This window comes from Giraffa tippelskirchi, chromosome 5 (genome assembly GCF_054371585.1).
Source record: "Giraffa tippelskirchi isolate mGirTip1 chromosome 5, T2T-mGirTip1v1.2.pri, whole genome shotgun sequence".
In the NCBI taxonomy this organism is placed as follows: Eukaryota; Metazoa; Chordata; class Mammalia; order Artiodactyla; family Giraffidae; genus Giraffa; species Giraffa tippelskirchi.
In genome coordinates, this window is record NC_137279.1 from 18,049,414 (window position 1) to 18,074,251 (window position 24,838).

Consider the following 24,838-nt stretch of genomic DNA (forward strand, 5'->3'; position numbering starts at 1 on the left):
GACAGAAGTCTATAAAGCCAGCCCACTGCTTCTCTCCTGGGAACTCCCTTGTTTATGAGATCCCCACCTAGGCTTCATGGGCGAAAAAAAAAAAACAGGCTTTCAGAAAACTGTCTCTCTGAGAATGATATGGCACTTTCCAGAATGCCTGGAAGAGATGTCAGCGAGAAGAGCCTTCTCAGGATCCCCAGGTGCTTCTGGGGTTGTCATCAGTGGGCGGGGGCCTCCTGCACCTCTGTGTTCATGAGGAAGCCTGGCCTGTGACAGCAGTTAGCTGCTCCTGCCTGGACAAGGGTTGTCCCTCCTCCAGACAAGGCTTTCTCTGTTTAGGGTGTTGCCAACATTGTGATCAGGCAGTGGTTCTGAAACTTCAGAGGACATCAGAATCACTTGGTGGGGCCCTGATAAGTTCAGACTCTTGAGCCCCATCCTGAGAGTTCCATATTCAATAGATCTGGGGGGAGCCTGGGAATTTGCATTTCAAGTTCCCAAGTGCGGCCAGGGCTGTTGGTCCAGAAACTACACACTGAGAATCCCTGTGATGAAGGCCATGGCAGATACTATCTGTGGTCAGCTACATGGGTCCGGGGTAGGGAGAGGATCAGAGAGTACAGAAAGGAGGGCTGGGGCTGAGAAGAAGTTTGACTGAGGACCAGCCACCTGCCTTTGGAATTCGGCACGTACAAGTGGTGTACACAGGTATGACGACTTAGATGCTTATGCCAGGGTTAGGGTAGCAGTTTGGGAATGGGGAGACTAGAGGTGAAAGGCCCTGGTAACTTAGTTGACAATTCCTCTAATATCAGTCTCCCTCTCCCCTCTACAATCAGTGGCTTTCCTCCAGAGAAAGTTCTCTGAGCTACGGCTCCCTGGTGACTCAGGTAGGGGGTGGGGAGGAAGGGCAGAGCGAGCTGAGCTGTGGGTCTCCAAGAACACCTGACCAATAAGGAGCTCACAGGGCAGGACTCTCTGGCTAGGTGGGAGTGGGGTCCAAGCGTCAGGGACAGGGAGGAGGTGGGGACAGCACAGCCTGTCTTCTGCTGGCAATTGGCCCTCTCCCATGCTGGAATCCTCCAGAGGGCATCCCAGCCAGCTGTGCACTAGATGTCTGGACCAGTGGAAATCTAGTCCCTTGGGAGGGGGCAGGGGTGGCTCTGGGAGAAGGGGCCACCTCTGGGCAGGGGGGTGGTAACATCCAGATATTCATCCTGGCCCCCAGTCCCTTCAGGTCAGGAGGCCTGGGAGGAGTAAGACATTCCTTCTGGCCATCAAGCATGGCTGCCCAGAGCAAAAGACTGCCAGGGAGGGTGGGAAGCAGAGGCCTGGGCCTCAAAGAGGTGATGACTAAATAGCAGGAAAGCCGACTCAGCCCTCCTGAGTCATTTTCCCGAGCTTCCTGGGAGCCAATGGGCTTAATGTGCCCAGCACCTGCCTCACCTGTAGGCTAAGGGGGTGTATAGCGTACAATTTAAGGGGCAGCCAGGGAGATTTTGTGCCGCCCCCAAAACCGTCTCCCATCACCTATGGGAGGGTCAGAAATGAGTTTTGATTGCTTTGGGATTCAAGCTATTTTGGAGGGAAAACATGGGGTGGGGGGCACAGACAAAGGATGAAAAACACCAGGATCCTTCTTTGGAACAGAAGGATGCCATCCAGGAAAGGGCGCAGGGTTGACAGGAAGGCATGTGGGGGACAGCAAGAGAACTTGCGGAGTCACTTCCCCTCGCAGGGGGCCTCCGCTTGTGCCAGAGGAGCATCTCGGACATGCCGGCCACCTCCGGCCCCGTGAGCAACAGGCTGGGCCCCTCCCGGCCTCCACACCCTGCTTCTTCCCGCCTCCCACCTGTCAGGCATGTTGCAAGACTCCATTGACCAATGTTGACAGAATGCTCCAGAGAAGAATGATCCTGTTGCCAAACGGCTGAGTCATCCGGTCGTGTCACCCTTCACTCCTGCTGGAGGAGCAGGGATCACGCGCAGTTACATTTCTTCATAAGGCCTCACCCCTTAGGCGGCCAAGCAGGCTTCCCAGGCCTGCGTTTTCACAAACACAGGAAAGGAACCTTTAGTGAGTGCCTGATGCATGCAAGGACTGAAGCAGATGCTCTCCCACACATTATTATCCAGTATGACAAACCTTGGGTGACATGATGACACCCATTTTTTCAGCTGAGGCAACAGAAGCAGAGCAGTTAAGTGGTTTGACCCAAAGTTAGCAGGTAGCAGAGCAAGGAGTGGACACTGGTTGTCTTCACCCAGGTTCCCCCAAAGCAGAGCCTGATTATATATGAGCAGTACATTTGAGAATGTGGCCCAAGGAGGCAGCAACAGGACAGGAGAGAGCACCAATACAGACACTAGTTATACAATGAAGCTGTCCATAGGGTCAACTGGTTGATCAGTCCCATGGGACCATCTGAGGACACTTTGAAATGTATCTCAAAATCATACACCAGTGGAGAGACCAGACTTATGGGGGCCAGGGGGAAAGGGAGGAGTGATAAGTTGAGAGATTGGGATTGATACATACACACTACTATGCATAAAATTGATAAAGAAGCCTGTATGCAGATCAGGAAGCAACAGAACTGGACATGGAACAACAGACTGGTTCCAAATAGGAAAAGGAGTACGTCAAGGCTGTATATTGTCTTATACGCAGAGTACATCATGAGAAACGCTGGGCTGGAAGAAACACAAGCTGGAATCAAGACTGCCGGGAGAAATATCAATAACCTCAGATATGCAGATGACACCACCCTTATGGCACAAAGTGAAAAAGAACTAAAGAACCTCTTGATGAAGGTGAAAGAGGAGAGTGAAAAAGTTGGCTTAAAGCTCAATGTTCAGAAAACTAAGATCATGGCATCTGGTCCCATCACCTCATGGGAAGTAGATAGGGAAACAGTGGAAACAGTGTCAGACTTTATTTTTGGGGGCTCCAAAATCACTGCTGATGGTGATTGCAGCCATGAAATTAAAAGACGTTTACTCCTTGGAAGGAAGGTTATGACCAACCTAGATAGCATTTTTAAAAGCAGAGACATTACTCTGCCAACAAAGGTCCGTCTAGTCAAGGGTATGGTTTTTCCAGGGGTCATGTATGGATGTGAGAGTTGGATGGTGAAGAAAGCTGAGCGCCGAAGAATTGATGCTTTTGAACTGTGGTGTTGGAGAAGACTCTTGAGGGTCCCTTGGACTGCAAGGAGATCCAAACAGTCCATCCTAAAGGAGATCAGTCCTGGTTGTTCATTGGAAGGACTGATGTTGAAGCTGAAACTCCAATACTTTGGCCACCTCATGCAAAGAATTGGCTCCTTGGAAAAGACCCTGATGCTGGGAGGATTGGGGGCAGGAGGACAAGGGGACGACAGAGGATGAGATGGTTGGATGGCATCACCGACTCGATGGACATGGGTTTGGGTAAACTCTGGGAGTTGGTGATGGACAGGGAGGCCTGGCGTGCTGCGATTCATGGGGTCACAAAGAGTCGGACACGACTGAGCGACTGAACTGAACTGAACTGATAACTAATAAGGACCTACTGGATAGCACAGGGAACTCCACTCAATATTCTGTAATGACTGAGGTGGGAAAAGAATCTAACAAAGACTGGATATATATGTGTGTGTGTGTGTGTGTGTGTGTGTGTGTGTGTGTGTGTGTGTGTGTGTGTGTGTGTGTGTGTGTGTGTGTGTGTGTGTGTGTGTGTGTGTGTGTGTGTGTGTGTGTGTGAGATTCACTTTGTTATACACCTGAAACTAACACAACACTGTAAATCAACTATACTCCAATAAAAATTATGTTTTAAAAAATCATCCATCAGAAGAAAGGGGAAAAGCATTTATCCATTGGCTGTGGTTCCTCATTGGGCAAGAGTTGTCCCACAGGGTATTAACTCCTCTGCATTTCTGAGCTGCGAGTACACAAGTCTGGGAATGCTGCACAGAACTGGCCACAGCAGCAGAGGCTGGAATAAGATCCCAGGCACTGAAGGCTTGAAGTGGTGCCTAAGGGCCACGCTCTGGTCCACCGCCCGTCCCGCCACACCATTGTAGATACGCTGAGTAACTAGCACATGATCACCAGAGCACTCAGTGAACCAGTGAAGTTGCTCAGTCGTGTCCGACTCTTTGCGATCCCATGGACTGTAGCCTACCAGGCTCCTCCATCCAAGGAATTTTCCAGGCAAGAGTACTGGAGTGGGTTGCCATTTCCTTCTCCAGAGCACTCAGAGGAAGAACCAAAATGTGAATCACAGGCCCTGACTCTCGTCCAATCATTCAACAAATATTTAGTGGTGCAGGCCTACTATGTGCTAGACCCTGGGGCATAGCAATGAATCAGGAAAACAAGATCCTTGCTCTTGTTTAATTCTAATGGGGGGAGGGAAGGGGCATGGGGGACACAGGCAATTAGCAACTGAACAAATACACAAGTGCTGATCGTTATCAGGCACTGTGCTGAGCACTGGGAAATCCCAGAAGAAACTTTTCTTCTCAGGGAGATCCAGGAGCAAAGCACCACAATCTAATATGGTAACTGCAATAATTCAGGTAATGGTTAGGGTTTGGGTTAGACACACCATCCTCTGGAGCACTTAGAAGGGGCAGCTTACTCTAGACTGGGGAGGGGTGGTGGGCATCGAAAAAGATAAGATGCAAGCTCTTTGGAAACCCAGGCATCTCTGGAGTTGGGAAAGGGAAGGGTGTTCTTGGCAGGGGGGAACAGCATAGGCCAAGTCAGAGAGGATTGAGAAGATGTTATGCTCTGGAAAGCTGCAAATAATTCAGTGTGACTAGTTGGTGTCTATATGCAGGATAGTGTCAAAAGGTGAGGCAGAAATGGTAGGCAGGGGACGAATCACAAAGATTTGAGTCCCTAATACTGCAGCATTTGGATTTAATTCTGAAAGTGAAGGCAAACCTCTTTTAGTCCTCTAAGCCCAATTAGCTCTTGAACATCTCAGCTAAGAAGGGAGATAAAACCTATCAGTCAGCACAGAAATAGACCCCAGTGACCTTGGAGCCCCGGAGGATGACTGTCCTGTGTTGCCTGGGTTACATGTCAACAACTCAGCCCTTGACACTTGAAAAAGCATGGGGGGCAGAGGGCTCTCTCTTGGCCACTCTGTCCAGTGTACTAGCCTCAAGGTCAGTTCCTCTGGGGCTAAAGAGTCCACCCTCTGGTCCCCAATCTTTTTGGCACCAGGGGCCAGTTTCATGGAAGACAGTTTTTCCACAGACAGGGCAGCGGGGGTGGTTTCAGGATGATTCAAGGGCATTACATTTATTATGCACTTTATTTCTAATCTAATGTTGCCACTGATCTCACAGCAGGTACCAGTCCGTGGCTCAGAGGCTGGGGACCCCTGCTCTACCCCATCTTTTAGCTGCCAACTCAGCCCCTCCCCTTCTCAGCCTTGCCCACTGCGGCAGAAATCCAAGGGCAAGCAGAAATCCAAGGGCTGCCACCCACAGGTCTGTGACATTGAGGACTTTGAGCACAGGAGTGGTGCCTCTGGCCCTCTCTTGGTTTGCATGAAAAACTTTCCAGGGCTTTCCAGCTGAACCCCAGCACTAAAAGCTAAACCAGGAAAAGCAACCAGCATCTGGCTGCCTCCTTCGCAGAGGCCCATCACATCCATCATCTGGGCAGGAGAAGAGCTTCCTGCAGCCCACAACAGCATCCCGCAATTTCCCTGCAGAGTCCTTGTCAAACTGAGCTCCTGGCTTCCGTTCATTCTTCAAAGCAAAGAACATGGCGATGATCTGAATGCAGACAAGAGCAAAACTCCCAGCAGCAGCCTTCCTGTTCTCAGATTTAGAGCAGAATGAAATTCCATGACAGCATCTCCCTACCCCACAGAGACTGAGATGACTCAGGCCACAGTTGAGGGTGCACAGGCCCTAGAATTCAGAGATGGTTGAACACCTTGCGCCTGCAGCCAGGACCTGGGTCAGTTTCAGAGTCCTTCCGTTCACAGGGATGGAGTGAAGGGAGCAAAAACAGCTCCTAACCCTAGCTCTGGTATTTGGGACTTTTTCCTTCCTTGTCTTGTGCCCATCCCCAGCAAAATTCCCTGGTCCTAGACCCCATCCCTTCAGGTTTCTGTTCCGTGCTGGGTGGCCCTCCTGTGCTTGCCAGTTTGCTCCTTCCAGCAGATGGTGATCCAGGGCAGCACCATGCCCACAAAGGCAACACTGGCATTTCAGTGAGGACCGAAGATTGTGCTTCAAAGTAGACCAATATCCCAAAAGAAGCTGTAGGCTAGTAGGGGTTGTGGTTAGGAACATAAAACTGCTCCCTTCCCCCAACAAAGGCCCTTAAAATCATACTCCCAGGTCCTTCTGGAGCCACCAGACATGACCCCCTAAAGGACTTCTCGGCAATGGTATTCTGAGAGTATCCCAGGCAATGGAACAGGGACGGTATTTGGGACATACACAAATACACACTGACAAAGCAGAGGTTTCCATCCCCAAGGATGCCAAGATCTCTAATTAAACTGACTCCTAGTTGTTCTCTTGAATAGAGAAGCAAATCAGAATCTTTGTGAGGGACTCCTCCCTTTCCCCAGACACTCACCATCCTACAGTGATTCCCCTCTACCGCTCCCCCCCACTCCACCCTACCCCACCACTCTCCCTGGCCTAGAGGTGCCTGGACTCTTCCTGGGGAGGCTGCCAATGGGGAGGGGAGCAGGGCACTGAGCACCGGCCAGGGAAAGAGTTCTCAGGTCTTAGCAGGACTCCTCTTGCCAAAGATGGGAAAAGAAAAATGGGACCAGAGCTGATTCCAGGCTGCCCAAGAGCTGGGATATCATCGTCTTTCTCAGCAACCATAGCGAGCCCCCACCTGCTCACTCCCCAGGCTCCCGGTAGGAGCCAACAAAACAGATCTGTCTTCATAAATCCAGGCCCTCTCACTGACACGTCTCATCTTTTAAAAAGACTGAGAGAGATGAAACTCCCCAGTCTCTTCTTGGATCTCAGTGACAGATTTTTCTGATTCACCTCATTACCTCCTCCTACAGGGGCCCATTCATTTCCACCTCATTTTCCTCCCAGTTCTCATGCCTGTCCCCATCCCAGCATATCCTGATTTGGGGGGAGGGGGTGTTGTCTAATTTCACCCAGCTTTCAGCCTTCCAGACATGGCCTCACTCCCTCAGCACTTCTCTCTGGATTAATATGGGTTCTTTTTCCTGCCCCTCGCCTCGAGATCGAAAGCCCTGGAAATCTTTCAATCCAGCATCTCAGGAAGAAACAATTCACGAGGCAACGGTGTAAGAGGAGGCTGACCTCTGGACTTTGATTGAAAAGTAATGGGAGACAAGACTTCTCACTCTGGCCTGGAACCCTTTCTGCTTCAGTTTGCTCTGTCGGTGGCCTTTGCAAAGGTCTTAGACCCCACCATTCACATCTCTGAGTCCCCCCACAGCATCTAGCAGAGCAGCAGCACAGAGCACACACTCAATAAATAATTGATGAATGGAATTCTTATAAATTTTGAATCATTCATTGAATACTGCCTAGGATCATCAATATATTTGAAACTATCAGACTCTCGGAGTTAGAAGGAACTTATAGGGGTCATCAGGTCATCAAATTCACCTCCCACCCAGCACAGGAATACACACTGCAGTGTTTCTGACAGGTGGCTATCTAGTTTAGATGACCATCTCCATGACCATGATTACCTAAGGCAGCCCAGCCTCTGTCACAGTTGAGATCTCCAGTTATGAGAAAATCCTTTCTACTATTTGCCATGAATTTCCTCTCCCCACTGCTTCAACCCACACCCCTTCACACAGGAACTGTTTGCAGAGTTTGTGTTTTCTGCAAGAGTGTAAATTCCCGGAGGCAGTGCCCAGGGCAGACTGGCTTGCAGATTGGTTTGCTAATTGAAGGAGGTAGAAAATTCTCTCTAGAGCAAGCACTGTGTAAGTAAGACAGAAGGAAAGGAAGTCAAGCCCTGTGGTTCTGCCCATACTTTTCCCAACTCTACACAGCCAGGCCTCCATCAGGAGACAGCAACTTAACACCAAAAGATACACAAAAGGATTCTAGGGTTGCTGGGCTCTGTTCCTGACCCTCAGCCCCGTCCCAGGCCATGGAAAAATGTTATTGATGACACTTTCCTCTCAGGAGGGTATGCCTACAGAGAAAGCAGGGGTGAGCTTTCCCAGACTGAGAAAAACAAAACCCTACTCCTTCTGCCCTCTGCTCAGTGTTCAGGATACTGGTATCGAATCCAGAAGATGGGAAGACAAACAGCAGGGTAAGTTTAGATTAGATTTCAGGAAAGCTCTTCCAAAACACAAATCAATTGTTTTCACTCTGAGGCTTTCAAAGAACAAGATGCTGCCAGGCATATGGATATTAAGTGTACAAAGATGCAAAGTTACACTATGCAAATAATAGTCACATGACAAACCTCTTTAAATTTATAACTTAATACCTCAGGTACTGGACCACAGGCCAAAAATGGACCAAAGCACTTTCTTGTCTGTGTTCCTGGGGGCTGCAATTTGGGCCTTGGCCAGAAAAAGAGTGGAGGGAATACTAGAGAGCAATACGGATGAATATTTATTCCCTGAAAGGTTGAGTTTTAAAGTTAATGGGTGAAAGGGACCAGGTAGGGGTAATAATAAAGACTGGGATTAGGTAGAATTAAGTGATAGAACTTTATAAACTATAAACCCCATTAAATGTGAAGTATTACAGACTATAAGAGTAGATTCACAAAAGTCCTCATAAAAATATTAGATAATTTTTTTCTTAGCTGAGGTATAGTTCTATCCTGGGGCTTTTTATAGGGGGAAAAAAAAGTTGTTTTTTTTTTTTAAAAAAGCTGACTTTGTTGAACAGAAAACAAAAGGAAATGGATACACAAAAAATGTAAGTTTTTAGAATCTGCAGCATACATTGCACTCTGCCCATCTCCCTTTAATAAGTCCCTGAAAGCTTCTGACAATCCCCTTCAGGTTCAGGCAGGCAACGCCCCGCCCCCACCCCCCGCCCCGGGGGTTCTGGGATGACCTTGGGCTTGACTTTGGAGAGCTAAAAATGAAGAGTTAAAACAATGCAAAGCCCTCCTACCAGATTCCACCTTCTTCTGTTGGCCACTTCCTTCCTTCCCTCCTTTTTCCTTCCCTTCCTGCACAAGCTACTCTGCCCCACCTTCCTTCCTGGGGAGGAGGACCTGCCCTTTCCTGTCCTATCCATGGTGCCAAAGGATGAACAACGTGTTGTTGAGGGGGGGCGGGGCATGGACCTGGGTGAGAGAGTCTAGAGGTGGGAAGAGGCAGATGCCGCCTGACCTGAAGCAAAGAGCGAGCAAGCAGAGACGTTTACTCCTCCAGTTGCTTTTCATGGGTCTTCGGGCAGTTGTCAGAAGTTTCCTTTTCCTAAGCTTATGATCAAAGAGACGGGTAATGGTGATGGCAGCAGAATTCCCAAAAGCCCACCAGAGTGTCACCCGCACTACCCAAACAATGAGATTTCAGGGTCAGAAAAAGGATGGTGTCAGCGAAAGCTGGACAATAAAAAAGGCTGAGGGTGGGAGAATTGATGCCTTCGAACTGTGGTGCTGGAGAAGACTCTTGAGAGTCCCTTGGACTGCAAGGAGATCAAACCAGTCAATCCTAAAGGAAATCAGTCCTTGAATATTCATTGGAAAGAGTGATGCTGAAGCTCAAGTTCCAATACTTTGGCCACCTGATGCGAAGAGTCGACTCATTGGAAAAGACCCTGATGCTGGGAAAGGGGATGGAGGACAGAGGACGAGATGGTTGGATGGCATCACCGACTCAATGGACGTGAGTTGAGCAAGCTCCGGGAGATGGCGAAGGACAGGGAAGCCTGGCATGCTGCAGTCCATGGGGTCACAAAGAGTCGGACAGGACTGAGTGACTGAACAACAGCAGCGAAAAACAAAAGGGAGCTCGATCTAGGTAGCCATTTGCAGTCTCCCTTCTGCTGTCCACGGTCGTCTGAGAGACAAAGGTGGAAAGGAACCAAGGAAAGAGGCAGAGGTGTCAAGAGGGTTTGGGGAAGTCTTCAAAAGGCTGAGAATAGAAAGTAGCTTGTGTTAGGTAGGGGAGCCAGCGGCTACCAGAAAAGGTAGGACAGAGCAGTCGCCCTCGAAACAAAAGCGTTAAACCAGCAAAGGATGACAGCGTGGGGGAGAGGCAAGGTCAAATGGAGTCGTTTTTTAAGGCCAAGCTCTGGGGTGAGGGCCAAACTTGAGGTGGAGAGCACAAAAGACAAGGCGCTCCAGGAGGCGGCTGTGAGAGGTGGAACGAGTCAGAGATGAAGAGGAGAGTGGAAAGAAATCAAAGGGTCCGTCGAGTGAAGGGGCGCACGAAGGAAACGCGCCCGGGAGGGCCCCGCTTTGTTAGGCGAGGGCGGCGGCGGGGGCCGCACGTGCAGCCGGGAGCGCCCGGGGCCGCGGGGCTCCACGCCGGGAAGCGCCTGGGAGGAGGCGCGACGCGCGGGGGGCGGCCCTCCCGTTACCCGGGCCTCTTGCCCGCGGGCCCCGCACTACAAAAGGGGCGCATTGTCAAGTCCCAGGCCGCAGCAGATTGCGGCTGTCCTGCCATACCCTCGCACCCTGGCACCGCGCCACTGGCACCACCCGGGGGTTGGAAATAGCTGCGCCGTTCCCATAGCGACCAGGCAGCGACTCCCGCCCCCGCCGCCCGCCCCACGCCCCAGGCCGGGCCCGCCCCGCCCGCAGCTCAGGTCCCCCGGTCCGCGCCAAAGCAGCCTCCCTCCCACCTGGGCGCGCCCCGCCCCCGTAACCTTGGCAACTGTGGCCGCGGCGGGCGGTTGCTGGGGCCGCGAAAAGGCGAACACCGCCCAGCTGGGTCCCGCCCTCCCGCCTGCTGCGCAGCGGGCGGGGGCCAGACCAACTCTTGGGCTGGTCTCCCGAAAGGCCCGGCCGCAGGCGCCACAGGAGCCGGCGCAGGAAGCCTTCCTTCCCTGCTGCCGGCCGGCCCGGAAAGGCGGGAGCAGGGAGGAAGCTCCGCGGCAGCCGAGGCTGCGGGAGTACTACGCGGGCCATGTTGTCTCCTCGGAGCCTCCCCCGGCCCCGCCTGACCTCCAGTCCCTCGAAAGCCTCCCGAACCTCCCCGCCCTTCCTCCGGCGACGGGTGGAGGCTTTGGCCGAGGGTCCCCGGCTTGCGCGGCCAGGTGAAAGGGGTGGGCTGGGAAAATAAAGCTCTCTCTCCTGCCCGACCGCCCGGAAAAACGGGCCGAGGGGTCTGGGCTGGAGGGGGAATCGCCGTCGGGCGCCGGGGTCTTCCGTTCCAGGGAGCCCTCCTCAAGTGCATTGCACCTTGTGAAAAGTCCCTCTAGCTCCTGGATGGGATCGACGCCCCCACCCGCCCTTCCCAGAGGAAGATTTCCACGGTGCGTCACCCTCCAACTTTTGTTTGTTGATGTAGTGTGCACAAAGTATTGCGGATCCTCAAGTGTCTCAGCTTCCAGGTGATTGGCTCAGAATTGAGACTGACCGACCAAATGGAGTAGAGTAGAGTGAGAAAGTGAAAGTCTCTCTGTCGTGTCCGACTCTTTGCGACCCCATGGACTGTATCCATGGAATTCTACAGGCCAGGATACTGGAGTGGGTAGCTTTTCCCTTCTCCAAGGGATCTTTCCAACCCAGGGGAGAGAAAGGGGCAGACCAAAGAGTTTTCCTTCCGCCATCCCTCTTCAGGGGCGTAGCCTACCCCTCAGTTCTTGGAAGGCGAACTCCTGCAGGGTAGAGACCATGGCATGTAAAAGAGTCTGAGCAAAATGAACGTTTAGTGAAGGGATATAATTAAAACCAGGTAGTGCTTACCTCATTCAGTTGTCCTGGGTGGGCAGGGCATCCCACGGGTATATACTTAAAGTATTCAAGGTCCCTTGAAATTTGGTCCCATATCAAAGGAACCTAATGCAATAATTAATACTCTGCATTTGTAAAGTCCTTTCCTCTTAAGAATGTTACCACATTCCATATATATTTGCTGCTTCAAATTCCATAAAATTCCAAAGCAGAAGAAAGGATTCATACAGGGCAAATAAGTTTCCAGCTCTCCATGATCAGAGTGGAAGAGCATGTTGAGTTAGCTTCGCTAGTTCTAAGAGCCCTGTGTTTTCTTTGAAGTGGTCTAATGGGGTTACTTTAGTATGGTGGAAAGAGTTTGGGGATGTAAGTCAAAGGACCTAGGCATGAGACTTGCTGAGCCATTTAGGTGTAAATTTCCTCATCTGAGAAATGATTGTTGTGAAGATGAGATAATGTATGAAGTATACTTCATAAGCTATAGGATATGCCACACAAGTGCTTTGGTTACTGGGACACCTATAAATTAATATACAAGTCATAATTCATATACCGTAGCTGCAAAATGCTTTCCCAAGACTTTAATGGTTATTTCCCCAGATATACTAGTAAGACACAGACAAACTCTTTTCCAGGCACCTCTGAATGGGGGAAGAAATTCAGTTGTTTTTCCAGGGCCACTCTTCCTGTGTCCTTGGCTCAGATTGGCATCAAAATACCAGATGATTTCCTTTTTACTTCTTAGCCTATAAGATAGCTTCAACCACCACACAACCCCAATGTAGACACCAAAACCCAAGCCCAGAAGAGCAGCCCTAATAAGAGACAGGAGTTATAAAAAGAATAAATGTTGACACAGGACCAGAAAGACAATCTGCTGTCCAGAGAGAACAAGACGAGAGGGTCTGTGGACTCAGAGAGATGCCAAATCTGCAAGCTGGGGTGCCTAGGGGCAGGACTGAAGGGAGCTCTGTGTGCTCTTGAATCTCTAATATTACTACGAACTGAATTGTGTTCCCAGCTCTTCCTTTCATTTGTTGACACCCTAACTCTCAATGTGACTGCATCTGGAGATAGGGTCTTTAAGAGGTAATTAAAATTAAGTGAGTGCACAAGGATTGTGGCCTTATAAGAAGAGGGAGAAGAGATCGCCCCATTACTATCACAGGTGTGTATACAATGAGAAGGCAACCATCTGCAAGCCAGGAAGAGAGCCCTCACTAGAACCCAGCCATGCTGGCACACTAATCTCAGACTTCCATCCTCCAAAACTATGAGAAAATAAATTTCTGTTGTGTAAGCCACCCAGTCTGCGACATTTTGTTACAGCAGCCTGAGCAGACTAAGACAAATATGTCTTGCTTGGAGCCGAGCACCCTTCCTACCACCTCTACCACCTGGCGTTTTGTTCAGCGCTTCCACAGTTGTCTCATTTTTAATTCTTCACTGTGTGAGTTGGAATTGGCAGGATTTATTTTTAAATGAAAGAGCTAAAACTCAGAATGATTAAGTGACTGTGCTGAAAGTCACACAGACTGTGAATGGGCCAAACCAAAACTTAAGTCTCCCCAGACGATAGCTAGTCAACTAATGCTAAGTACTTCCCATGTGCTTGATTCTGATTTGGATGTTGGGACTGGAAAGGTGACTGTGATTTAGAGATGGGAAGGGCATTCTGGTCAGAAAGAGAAACACATGAACAAACCATTACAGCTAGGAGAACTGTCTGCAAGAATAATTGGCCCAGCAGGTTTGTGAGGAAAGCATTCCAGGCAGAGGAATCCTGGGAAAACATGGCTTCTCCGGGAGCTACAGTCTGCTGAGAGCTGAGTACAGTGGAGGGAAGAAAGAGGCAGAGATGCTCCACATGCCATTGGAGATGCTGTTCCTCTTCCTCCTACCCAAGGACTCTTGACTGCCTCCCCAGAGCCCTGGCCAAAGGGGAGAACCAAACAGAAATCAACGCAGTCCTTAAGGGACCTAATATCCTTAAGGAGATGCAACAGTAAACTCTGCAGTTAGGTTCACATTGACATTCTATAGTAAATTAGGTTTGTTTGATCCTTTGAGCTGGGGGTCTCCTAAGGGTTAGTTTATTACAGCCTCAGCCATTTTGTAAATAAAAGAAAATGTGCTTTAATTAGGAGAAGACATGAATTGCATACCTACGACTTTTACCAGCATGTGTCAATGTTCACATAGAATGGCTAGCTTCCAGAGGAACAAAGTCTTAAACTCATAGAGGATCATCCCTCACAATAGAAATGCAGAAAAGGCCCTTAGTTAATGAAGGGACTAACATCTATGTGTTCTGTTTTGGGAGCATTAGCCCAAGTTCCTAGCAGTTAGATTGAGGATTCACTTTCTACTGTTTTCTCTATGAATACAAGTTGCGTGTTTGTGTTTGTCACATCTTGAATCCACTCTGCCTTTCACGGATTTATTAAATTGTGGCACTCAAATGCCTTCTCTGGGGGGCAAGACTGTAGGTTGGGGAAGAAATGATCCCAGAAGGGCTACTTGCACTCTCCCAGAAGCAGAGTACCGGAGGTTGGCCCACCTCCCCAGGGCACTCAGTCCGCACACAGGCCAACAGCCAATTTAGGGGCTGGTTCTGGGATTTCAGCATCTCTTTGTCTGGGACCAAATGAAGACTATCACCTCTGCCTCACTGGAGACCTCATTAGAACTTCAACTCTGGTCTTTGTTCTTTCCCAGCAGGTTCAGTACAGCGGAGAAGTTGAGGGGAGAAGGGGGATCGGTAAACCCACAACTCCCAGAGCAGCAAGAGTCCAACAGCCTCTGAGAACTGGATGGAAGTAAACAAGCAATTACCTACAAGATAGACTGGTAACGGGAGAAGTGGCTGAAAGGATTTGATTCTCTTCACTGTCTGAAAGGATGACTGCCTTCCCTCCAGCCCCCTCACCTCTCTGCTTCTCAAGGCTAATTTCACCACCTTCTGCCTACTTTCCACGTTATAGTCCATGGCCCCAGGGCTGAGAGGCAGAAGGTTCTGTTCTGGCTACTACCTTGTTGCCTTGGCCATTGCCAGCCTCGCTGCTCTTTGTCTATCCTGGGAAACAGGAAAGAATCAGAAGGTGCTGCCACCCTCTCCCTACTCCAGTAACCCTACAGCCTTCAGAGCCTTTGGGGGGAGAGAATTTAGCAAGAAAGAGGTGACTCAGAATTTTCTTTGCAGAAATCAGAGTGGGAACCCAGCTGGGCTGCAGAAAGAATGGGGTCTGAGCAAAAGAAACCTGACATTCCTTTTTCTGTTTGGCTGTGAGCTCCCCCACTGACTACTGTTGCTAGGTCCCCATTCTTTTTTTTCATTTTTTCTAGTTCGCGTGTGCATGCTCAGTCACGTTGGAGCCTTTGAGACCCCATGGACTGTATCCGATCAGGCTCCTCTGTCCATGGGATTCTCCAGGCAAGAATACTGGAGTGAGCTGTCATGCCCTCCTTCAGGGGATCTTCCTGACCTAGGGACTGAACCTGCATCTCCTGTGTCTAATGCATTGAAGGCAGATTCCCCGCCCCACCCCACCCCTGCCGTGAGCCACTGGGGAAGTCCCCATCAATTCAGATCCTGACACTGAAAGGCCTCTACACAGATGAGATTAAGGGCCTGCACTTATCTTCAAAGAATTTACAATCTGATGGGGAAGGGAGAAGGAAAGAATTTCAGGAAGTTAAAAAAAACCAAAAAACATGTACCTAAATAACAGTCAAGACAACGTACCATGGGTGTTTAGGAGAAGTGCCGCTGCAGCTACTAGTCCTGTCATTTCTCACCTGAGTTATTGAACTGCTCCAACCAGCCCTGCCTCACCCTACCTCCAGGCTTTCCTCTTCATTCACTCCCAGGCTTTAGGAACTCAGTACAGAAATAACCTCTTCTTCCCAAGAACCCCTCCCTGATGCTCCAGTAAGCACCTCTCATCAATGTCCCCTTGTCACCACAGTAAGAAGCCTGAATTCCAGTGAGTTTTTCATCCCCCTCTCCCCTAAACATCAAGTTCCTTGCTCATCTTTGTATCTAGAGCCCAGCACCGAGTAGACAATAAACATAAAAGGCTGCATGCCTGCAGAGGAGTTCACGGAGAGTATGGGAAGTCATTAAAGGCTTTTGACTCAGAGGCTGATAATATCACAAAAACTCGATGGTAAGCTGAGTAATCCATTAGTTATTCAGTGCTGGGGGCAGGGAGGTTGAGGGAAAGGGGAGAAGGGAATGAAGTAGTAAGGGCTGGAAGAATGAAGAAGGCAACAGTGGGGACCGTAAAGGGGATGGAAAATGAACTTCATGGGGAGGAAGTGCTAGAAGCTTGAGCTAGATGTTTGGATGTGTTGGCAAAAGGGGGAGGTGAGGCAAGGTGAGGTCAAGGTCTGCACCCTTGGTGCTGGAGAAAGAACTAGAATAGAGGAAGCAGACTGCAACCTGTGGGAGGAGATGCTGTTGTTTAGTCCCTAAGTCGTGTCTGACTCTTTGCGACCCCATGGACTGCAGCCCACCAGGCTCCTCTGTCCATTGGATTCTCCCGGCAAGAATACTGGAATGGGTTGCCATTTCCTTCTCTAGGGGCTCTTCTTGACCCACGGATGGAACTTTGCGTCTCCGGCATTACAGACAGATTCCTTACCGCTTCTCCACCAGGGCTTCCCTGAGAGGAGACGATCTGTTTGTTTTTAGAAATAGCTTCATCTAATGAGGACAGAAAGCAGACCCACTGGAGGAATTCTGAGCTCTGCATTGATTTTTGTCTCTCAATGATGTAAGTGTGGAAAGCTTAGCAAGCTAGGGTCTCACCTTGACCTGTCAAAACTTGTAATGAAGATCCAGGAATAAGGTTGCTCTAGTAAATCTCTCCTCCAGCTTTGGCAAAAAATGCACCCCCTCCCCCCAGTAAAGCTGTTCATTTTTTTCCATTTTCCCAGTGTTCCAGAGGACTTTGCTGGGGCATAATGCAGCTCTCCGTCTGGACAGGGCTATGTTTGATCAAATACACTGCTGCTCTCAGTTCATTACCTTTTCCTCCTTCTCACATTCTTCCTGTTTTCTGACTCTTATTTTCATCTTGTGTCTCTTGAAATCATCACAGACATCTGTCACTCCTGCGTTCAACAGCTGTCCACCCCTCTCTCATCTCCCATCTCCTTAAACCTTTCATCAGTTGCTTTAAGACACCTAAAACTGCTCAACTTCCCTCCCTCTTCTCAGCATCCGGAACCTCATTGTTGGGCATGTCTCAACCTGTTCTTGGTCTCAGACTAATCCTCTATAACACTGAGAATGACAGATGAGGTCAGACATTCTTGGGAGGGAAGGAAAAGCAAAGTTCTTACCCAGGAGCCCATGCTCATTCATAACTAGCTTTCCAAATGAGAGCAGACTACGTGTGTGTTTTCTGCTGACAAAAACATCCACTCCTGCTTTCCTCAGAGCACATACATGTATTCTGATGTTTTAAACTCCTCATATACAAAGAGGACAAAACATCAGAAATATATACCTTTCGATTAGCAGCTGGCAGTGCTAGAGTTTCACGGAGTGATCCTTTATCCTCCGGGATCCTCTCGCCCTTCGTTACCTTGCCAACTGGTATGTTGGGGCTGGAGCTGCACGAGTCTTCATGGGCTGAGAGTAAGGAAGAGAATGCAGGCGGCTGATATTAACAAGGTCCCTGGAGTGATTTATGAGCTTTTCCAGTCTCCTTTTATTTGACAGAAGGAAAAGAAAGTGTTTATTCCTTCTGATAAGAGACCCTTACTTAGTAGCTTACGTATTCAAAACCCATTCACTTCAGTATAGCTGTTTCAGTGCCCACTGGCTCTGTCTTAAGACACACGCGCACCCTTTCAATTGACCCAGCATCCTCTCTAGCAATCATCCTGGTTCTCTTTCGCCTTTTATGTCAAATTTCTTGGGGAGGAAGCTACAGCTGGAGCCTCCACAGCCTCTCCACTCTCTTTATAATCAAATTTTCTGTTCCATCTTCTGCCTGAATCTCTCAAAATTCACCAAGGACCATGTTTTTAGTTCAGTAGTCCCGATTTCCTTAACTTTTATGTTGCCCACCTCTCCACCAACTGTGGTCCTGCCAACAGCACCCTCTTCCTACCCCAGCCCTACCTTCATGCTTCCCCTTCACTAGGTCCTTAGCTTCTTCCCTTCTCTCCTGCCTGCAGTTTCTTCGTGCTGTCAGCTTTAAGGACCTTCTCTAAACCTGGCCTTGCTCCCCCTGGGGAGCAGCATATGAAAAGGCCCAGAAGCGGAGGAAGGAGTGTGTGAAGGAAGGAATGACTGGAGGGAGCTAGACTTGAGTGACCTCAAGTTGAGAAGTTCACGCTAGACAGCCCCCTCCACGACCCTTCCCTCCAGATCACTGGAAATAACTTTTTTTTTTAATTGAAGTAGAGGCGATTAACAATGCTGTGATAGTTTCAGGTGGATAGCAAAGGGACTCAGTTATACATATACATGTATCCATTCTCCTCCAAATTCCCCTCCCATCCAGACTGCTAGAAAGAACTTTGTATTTAATGTGCATGCAGGTCACCTAGGGATCTTGTTAAAATGCAGATGCAGTAGGTCTGGGGCGGGGCCTAAGAGTCTGCATTTCTGGTAGACCCCCAGATGACCCAAGCTGCTGGGCCAAAGACCATACTTTGAGGAGCAAGGGGCTAGATCACACTTACCTATGGTCAGATTTTCTGGGGAGGGGAGGGTGGTTTCTGTGTTGTTTTTGCATCTCATCTGGAATGTAACCCACCCTACATGAGGGCCAGGATCCTGCCGTTTGCACTTTTGTATTTCCTATTGATGAGTTCCTTCTGGGTGTTCCCATAAATAATTCATTGATGGGACTTAGGGCTGAGTTGTTTATATCTTCGGACTTTGTTTTACAAACTAATTTATCTTCAAATCACAATTGTGAGGCAAGTGGGTACTTTTTTTTTTCAGCTATAAATAGAAACTGAGAAAGATGAATGACTCTCCAAGTAGTGAGTCACATTTTCATCAGATTCTGACCTACAAGTCCCTGGCTCAGAGGGATCCCAGTCCAGGGGTGAATTCCAGCATGGCCTCTGCTTGGGTTCTCACCTGATCATTCAAGATGCCCTACTCACTCTCTGGACCTTGTTTCCTTTTTCCTGACAAGTAGGAGACCCTTCCTCTCTGTCCTCCCCTCACAGAGCAGCTCAGGAGCTTTAAGGAGCAGCCAACTTCATGTTAGGCTGAGGCCAGATGCCTCATGCTGAGGTGACTAAAAGGTTGGGAAGCAGACAGCTGGGCCAGCCCACGCGCCGGAATCTCCCACACACCACATCTTTACAGCTGCCTTCCGCAGTGCAGACTAGGAGCGCCTGTTCAAAGACATTGTGAAAACGGAGTGAGTGGAATGCAGGAAGAAAACCACAGAAATCACAGAGTAATAACGACCTCAGCATAGCGTCCCATGTACCCTAAGTTCAGCTTCTAAATGGAATCTTTGCTTTCAGGGATTTCTCCCACGGCCATAAACATAAAAGCAACTCTAGTCTCTAAAGTAGGTCATACACAGAGAGAAGGCTCATGTTGATAAATGCACATGTCAAGGTGCTTCCACGCTTTTCCAAACCAAAAATAAAACTTGGAGGTTGTCTGAAGAAAATGGAAGGTTGTGGCGTAGTTTGAGAACAGCCAGGGAAGAGAAAGCTGGTGGGGTGCTGAAGACCCTCAGCCCACCCAGCAGACCTTGACTGTGGGAGAACTTGACTCAATGGTGATTCCCCCAACCACCACGACGGTCCCAGGCCCCATAGTCTCACCTCACAGTCTCCAGCTCACTTGCTGCCCATCACTTTTGTGATTTCAGTGGATTATGACTACTCCCCACCCCTACTTCTAGTAACTCACTGGAAAAAGTTTCTATTAATCAATCAAAGCCTAAGAGAGGAGAGACAAAGCAAAGAAGCACTTAAGAGATTTCTTGGGACTTCCATGGCAGTCCAGTGGTTAAGACTGTGCTCCCAATGCAAGCGGCGCACGTTTGATCCCTGGTAGGGGAGTAAGATTCCCCGACATGCCATGCAATGTGGCTAAATAATTAAAGGGAAAAAAGAGAGAGACTTGTCCATCAGAGGGGCCTGTGGATCCATTACCTGTTCAGAAAGCGGCAAAGGAAGAGGGAGCTGTGTAGCCCATGGGCTTCCCAGGCTTTGCCTTTCCTTCCCCCCATCTGGTCACCAGCCAAGCTGCTCTTCAGTGGCTGTTCCTGTTTCTAGGATAAATACTCCCATAGCCAGCCCCTACTACTATGCTGGAATCTGGGGTCTGGTGAGGCACTGGGATTGGATGACCAATGATCACAGCTACGACTTGATCTCTGGTAGGCAGAGTCTCTGGAGATTGCAAGCCTCGAAGTCAAGAAATCCAGCTCTGCTCCTTAGCTGGCGGTAGCATTCCCCATCATAGCTCTTCTCTGCTCCTCAGACCTTTCCCCAAACAGACAATAAATGTGAGTGCACTCGGAAAAGGCTGGAGGGCAGGAATCTTAGACTCAGCATCAACAGAAAGGCAAAACACCTAGTAGCGCTGAAGCAAGTTATCTACGGCTCAAAGGGCAGGATGATGCTAGAAAAAGTCATACACTTGTGGATCAACTCGGGAGAAAAACTCTTAACTGGTGGTGTCCTGGATTCAGGAAATGCATCAAGTGTGGGGAGTAGCCTAAGGAAATCCTGCCCTCAGAGACAACTTCAGTGCTCTGAGAGGGAACAGAATGGTTTTCTTTGACTTTAGAGAAAGCAAGTTTCCAGCAGCCTCCCTGCCCCAAGACTTGAGAGGTCAAATGAGTTGAAGAACAAGCAGGTGGGAACACATAGCTTTGGCACACCCCTGAGTTCTAGGAAAACTGAAAGGAGTCTTGCCTTGGCATCTCAGGGAATGACTGGGCTGGGGCAGCCTGACAGAAGCCCAGTCCTGAAACCCCTGGGAGAAAACAGAGGGCTGGGATTAGGGCTGACCTGGTGCCTAAAAGGGGCAAAAAAGGAAAGCTGTGTCTCACCATCATCCTGTAAGTTAGGAATGGGGTTTATCACACAGAGACTTGTTGTGACCGGGTCCTAGAAAACTTGATTATATAAAATATCAACAGGCCTACTTTATGCCAGTCCCCAGAGAGACCTGCTGGGGAGGCTTGGTGGTGATGACAGGGGCCAACCCTTCTTCCTGCAGAGACCCAAAGCTGACAGCCAATACTGTTTCTCACCTACCAGGACGTAGGGAGCATCCAGAGGTGGAGGCTGCTGCTGGTCAGCAGAGCAGGCAGGGAGAGGCCCTTTCAGGAATCCAGTCCCAGGAGGCTTCTCCCTCCCTCCTTGTAGGATTCCAAAGGTCTGAGATAAACCCCAGGATACAACCCAGCAATATCCCAGCTGGGCTATATTCTCTTGAGAGAGAGCAACTGCTAGAGAGAGATCTTATTTTTAAAACCCTCTTTCCCACTTCTGGTAGAAGGGCGGTGGCAGGCATTGGGGAAAATTGTGTTTGAATCAGGAAGGGGGCATTCTACTAGATGTGTGTACCCTTTTAGACTTTTTGTTCTTACTTATTCTCTTCTCTAGGGCACCCTCCAGAATTGCTACTGAAAACCTCCCAGGTCCACAAGTTAAGATCACAATGATTCCTAACATCAACTCTGCTTCTACTGTCTTTTTCCTCCCAAGGCTTTCCACTGGGTGGAATTTTAAATGTGAACAATGGTTCAAAGGCTGAGAGACAAACTGCTCATTACTGGAAAGAGTGCCAGGAATCCTGGGAAGCAGATCTCACTCCCCACCCGAGTTCTGTACCTAATCGGAATGGCTTCTTTTATAGTCACGGGAGGGTTGGATCAGTGTTTCTTTTCATTCCTGTCTTCTTCAAGGAACTTGCTGGGATAAAAGCAAGCCTAGAAGAATAAAAAATTCACAAACAGGACAAGAATAAAATATTTAGGGCAAGAGATCAGAAGTTCTTTGGTTATTCAGTGAACTGAACTAACTCTACTTAAAAAAGTATAAGGAAATAAACGTCCATCAAACTGCATGTCACAGTGGGTATTACCCTTTTGACCTCATCTCACAGGCTCTAAGCCAAGTAGTTATGCCTAGCAAGTTGAAGAGACTCAGATTAATCCAGTGATAAAAACGGAGGAACACATGTAAACCCATGGCTGATTCATGTCAATGTGTGGCAAAAACTATTACAATATTGTAAAGTAATTAGCCCCCAACTAAAATAAATAAATTTATAAAAAAAAAAAACAACGGAGTTTTGTCATTATGAATTCTGTTCCTGATATTTCTTATATCTTTATTCTGAGAAGCGTTCTACCAAAATTGTTAGACGGTCCATCTGCTTCCACTTCTCATCCCCAAATCCAATCAGTGGTGAATGGTAGGAATACAAGGGTTATTATTACTACATTTATGTGCCTTAGAGCAAAGGCAGTCACATTGGAGGGGCAGTTCAAGCTTTCCAGCTTTCCATCACTAGTTCCTTTCCCCAAATATAATCAGTAGTTTCTGAGAGGGAATACAAGTTTAAAGAGTCACAGTTGAGATGACCACCTCTGAAACTGACCACCTCTATTCACTACTCATGTGATCTTCCTGGAGTCTTTGTCAGAAAGCACTTTAAATATCTGGAAAAAAATTTTTCCAGACCAGACCTGAGGTTAATTGATCAAAAAATTCCCTCCCTGAATGGTCAAGAAGTGGTTAGGTACTAAAACTATGGTTCATTTCTGGTCACACTGAATCTGATAACCCCATCCCGACATTGGGAAGGCTCTTTTCCAGGACCTATCAATTAACACGGCTTAAGAAACATTCTATGCCCAAGCAATTCAGGCTAAAAATAACTCTGTGGGCTATTTTTTTTTCCTCTCTGCTCATCCACAGAAAGCATTTGTATGTCAACAAGATCTCTGCTCCTTGAGTGTTTTCACTCCTGCTTACTCCTCGCTGAAAATAGAGCTGTTTGATACAATCAGCAAAGTCACAGGGATGGTGAGAGACACACAGAACAGCAAAACTGTTCTAAGCTTTGTGGACTGCCCAGTGTCCAGAGAAAAACAAGAATAAAAGAACCTGGAATTCACAGATTGGATTAATTTCAAAACAGACTCTCCTTTCCCCTCCTTTCTTACAAATATACACAATTCTTTTGACCATTGATCTGATTTATACACAGAACTTACTTCTACATTAACAACTAACAATTGTATGCTTACTTATTCTATGTATGATGTGCTTTTCTAAAAACTTTAGAGGCATTAATATTAATTTTCACAACCCTACAAGGTAGACACAATTATCTCAATTTCATAACCGAGAAAAAATTAAGGCACAGAGAGATGAGGTAACTTGTCCAGGATCCCTCAGCTAGTAGTGGCAGAGCCAAGATACAAACCCAGAAAGTCTGGCCAGAGCCCAGCTCTAACCATGACACATACTACCTTTGCAATAAAAAAATAATCTTTACTGATTTCTCCAAAGCTGTATTTCCCTATCAAGTATGTCCATTTACCTTCTCTAAACTAAGGAGACTCATGGTCCCATGGTTCATCTTAATGTGAAAATAAGGATCAATGGCGATTTTCATCTCAAGCAAAATGTATCAACTCAAACACAGCAAATGTTCCCTTCTTTCAAATATAAAAATGCACTGAGATAGTTGTTCAAGCATAATAATTACTTTCTAGCAACAGGAAATGTTTGCAAAATTAAGGCCCTACACACCTCCGGTTTAAGCAGTCAGCACTCAGTGGATCTCTTGTGGCTGTAACAGAACTTAAGTAGCTAATCTCTGAAAGCAAAACAAGTCAACATTAACAAGACCCCGATTAGAGAATGTTTAATTCTATGAATATATTATTTATGGTGATGGAGCATAAAGTAGAAAATTCCTTTGACTTAACCAGTCACGGACAGATTTGCAAAAATAACAAAACATGGGGCCTACCGGCCTGACAGAAGTTCACTGTCAGGACTTTAGGGAGAGCAAAGCACTCCCTTATGCTTCTGCTCAAAGGCAATAACCCCTCCTTAGAGGTTTGTCTCCTCTTTCCTCAATTTTTCCCACCTCATAAACACCCTGTTTATTCATAAGCTATTTTAGACCAGTTCCATCTTTTAAAGTACTAGCAACCATATTTTAAGACACCATTCTCTAATTGATTTGCTTCTGAGATTACTGACTACCCTTCAAATACTGAACATTCTGCCTTAGATCCCCCAAAAATGTATCAGTAGATGACTTGGCTGTCCAAGTATTTATTTACCATGACCCACAGCCAAAATACTGATGTCACCATTTGGGTGACAAAAACAAATCAGGCTTTGCTAATTCGTCTAGCCCTCCTTGGCCTCCAACCTTATCTAGTTTGACACAAGCTATTTCCTTTCACTGATGCATTTACTTTCTACAGACATAATTTTTAAAAAATTTTTTAAAGCATTGAAATTTCCATCCTGACATCCACTGGAATGCAGAGGTAACCCTGACCAGCTGGCCATGTCAGTCTCAGCAGTTTCACTCAGGTTTTATTTATTAACAAAGTTGAAAGATGACCCGTAATATATAACAGGAAGCTAAAAGTTTTAGTGAAAAACACTTCGGATGGGAAGGGCCTCAGAAGTTGGCACTTAAGCTATTTAATATTAGACACTGTCAGATTGGGCTAAAAATCAAATTGCCTAAATTGACTTTAGAAAAGGGAGTTTTAGTGGCAGGTTTCAAGAAACTGGCAGACCACCGATATTAGTACCTAACAGCAGTCTTCTGATGTGAGGGAGAAAGCTTAAATGTGCCTCTCCATACTTAATGAAGTCAGCAAACAATGTCCCCAGTCTGCACAACTGACATTAAGAACCACACCTTTAATTTTCCAGGCGGACAGTAGTTGTTGCCCTCCTCCCACTTCCCTCGCACCCAGACAGGCGATTTACACACAAGGAGGCAGTGAAG

The 24,838-nt window shown here is 48.0% G+C and overlaps 1 long non-coding RNA gene across 2 annotated transcripts; it reads left to right on the forward strand.

Moving 5' to 3' along the window:
* Positions 1-10,824: 10,824 nt before the first annotated feature.
* On the forward strand, positions 10,825-15,936 carry LOC145504654 (uncharacterized). Of its 2 annotated transcripts, XR_014052374.1 has the most exons (5): positions 10,825-11,198; positions 11,355-11,417; positions 14,560-14,688; positions 15,184-15,271; positions 15,885-15,936. It is a non-coding gene; the product is annotated as an uncharacterized LOC145504654 (long non-coding RNA). The 2 variants fall into 2 exon arrangements; XR_014052373.1 differs by lacking the exons at positions 15,184-15,271; positions 15,885-15,936 and having other exon boundaries at positions 14,560-14,731.
* The last annotated feature ends 8,902 nt before the right edge of the window (positions 15,937-24,838 follow it).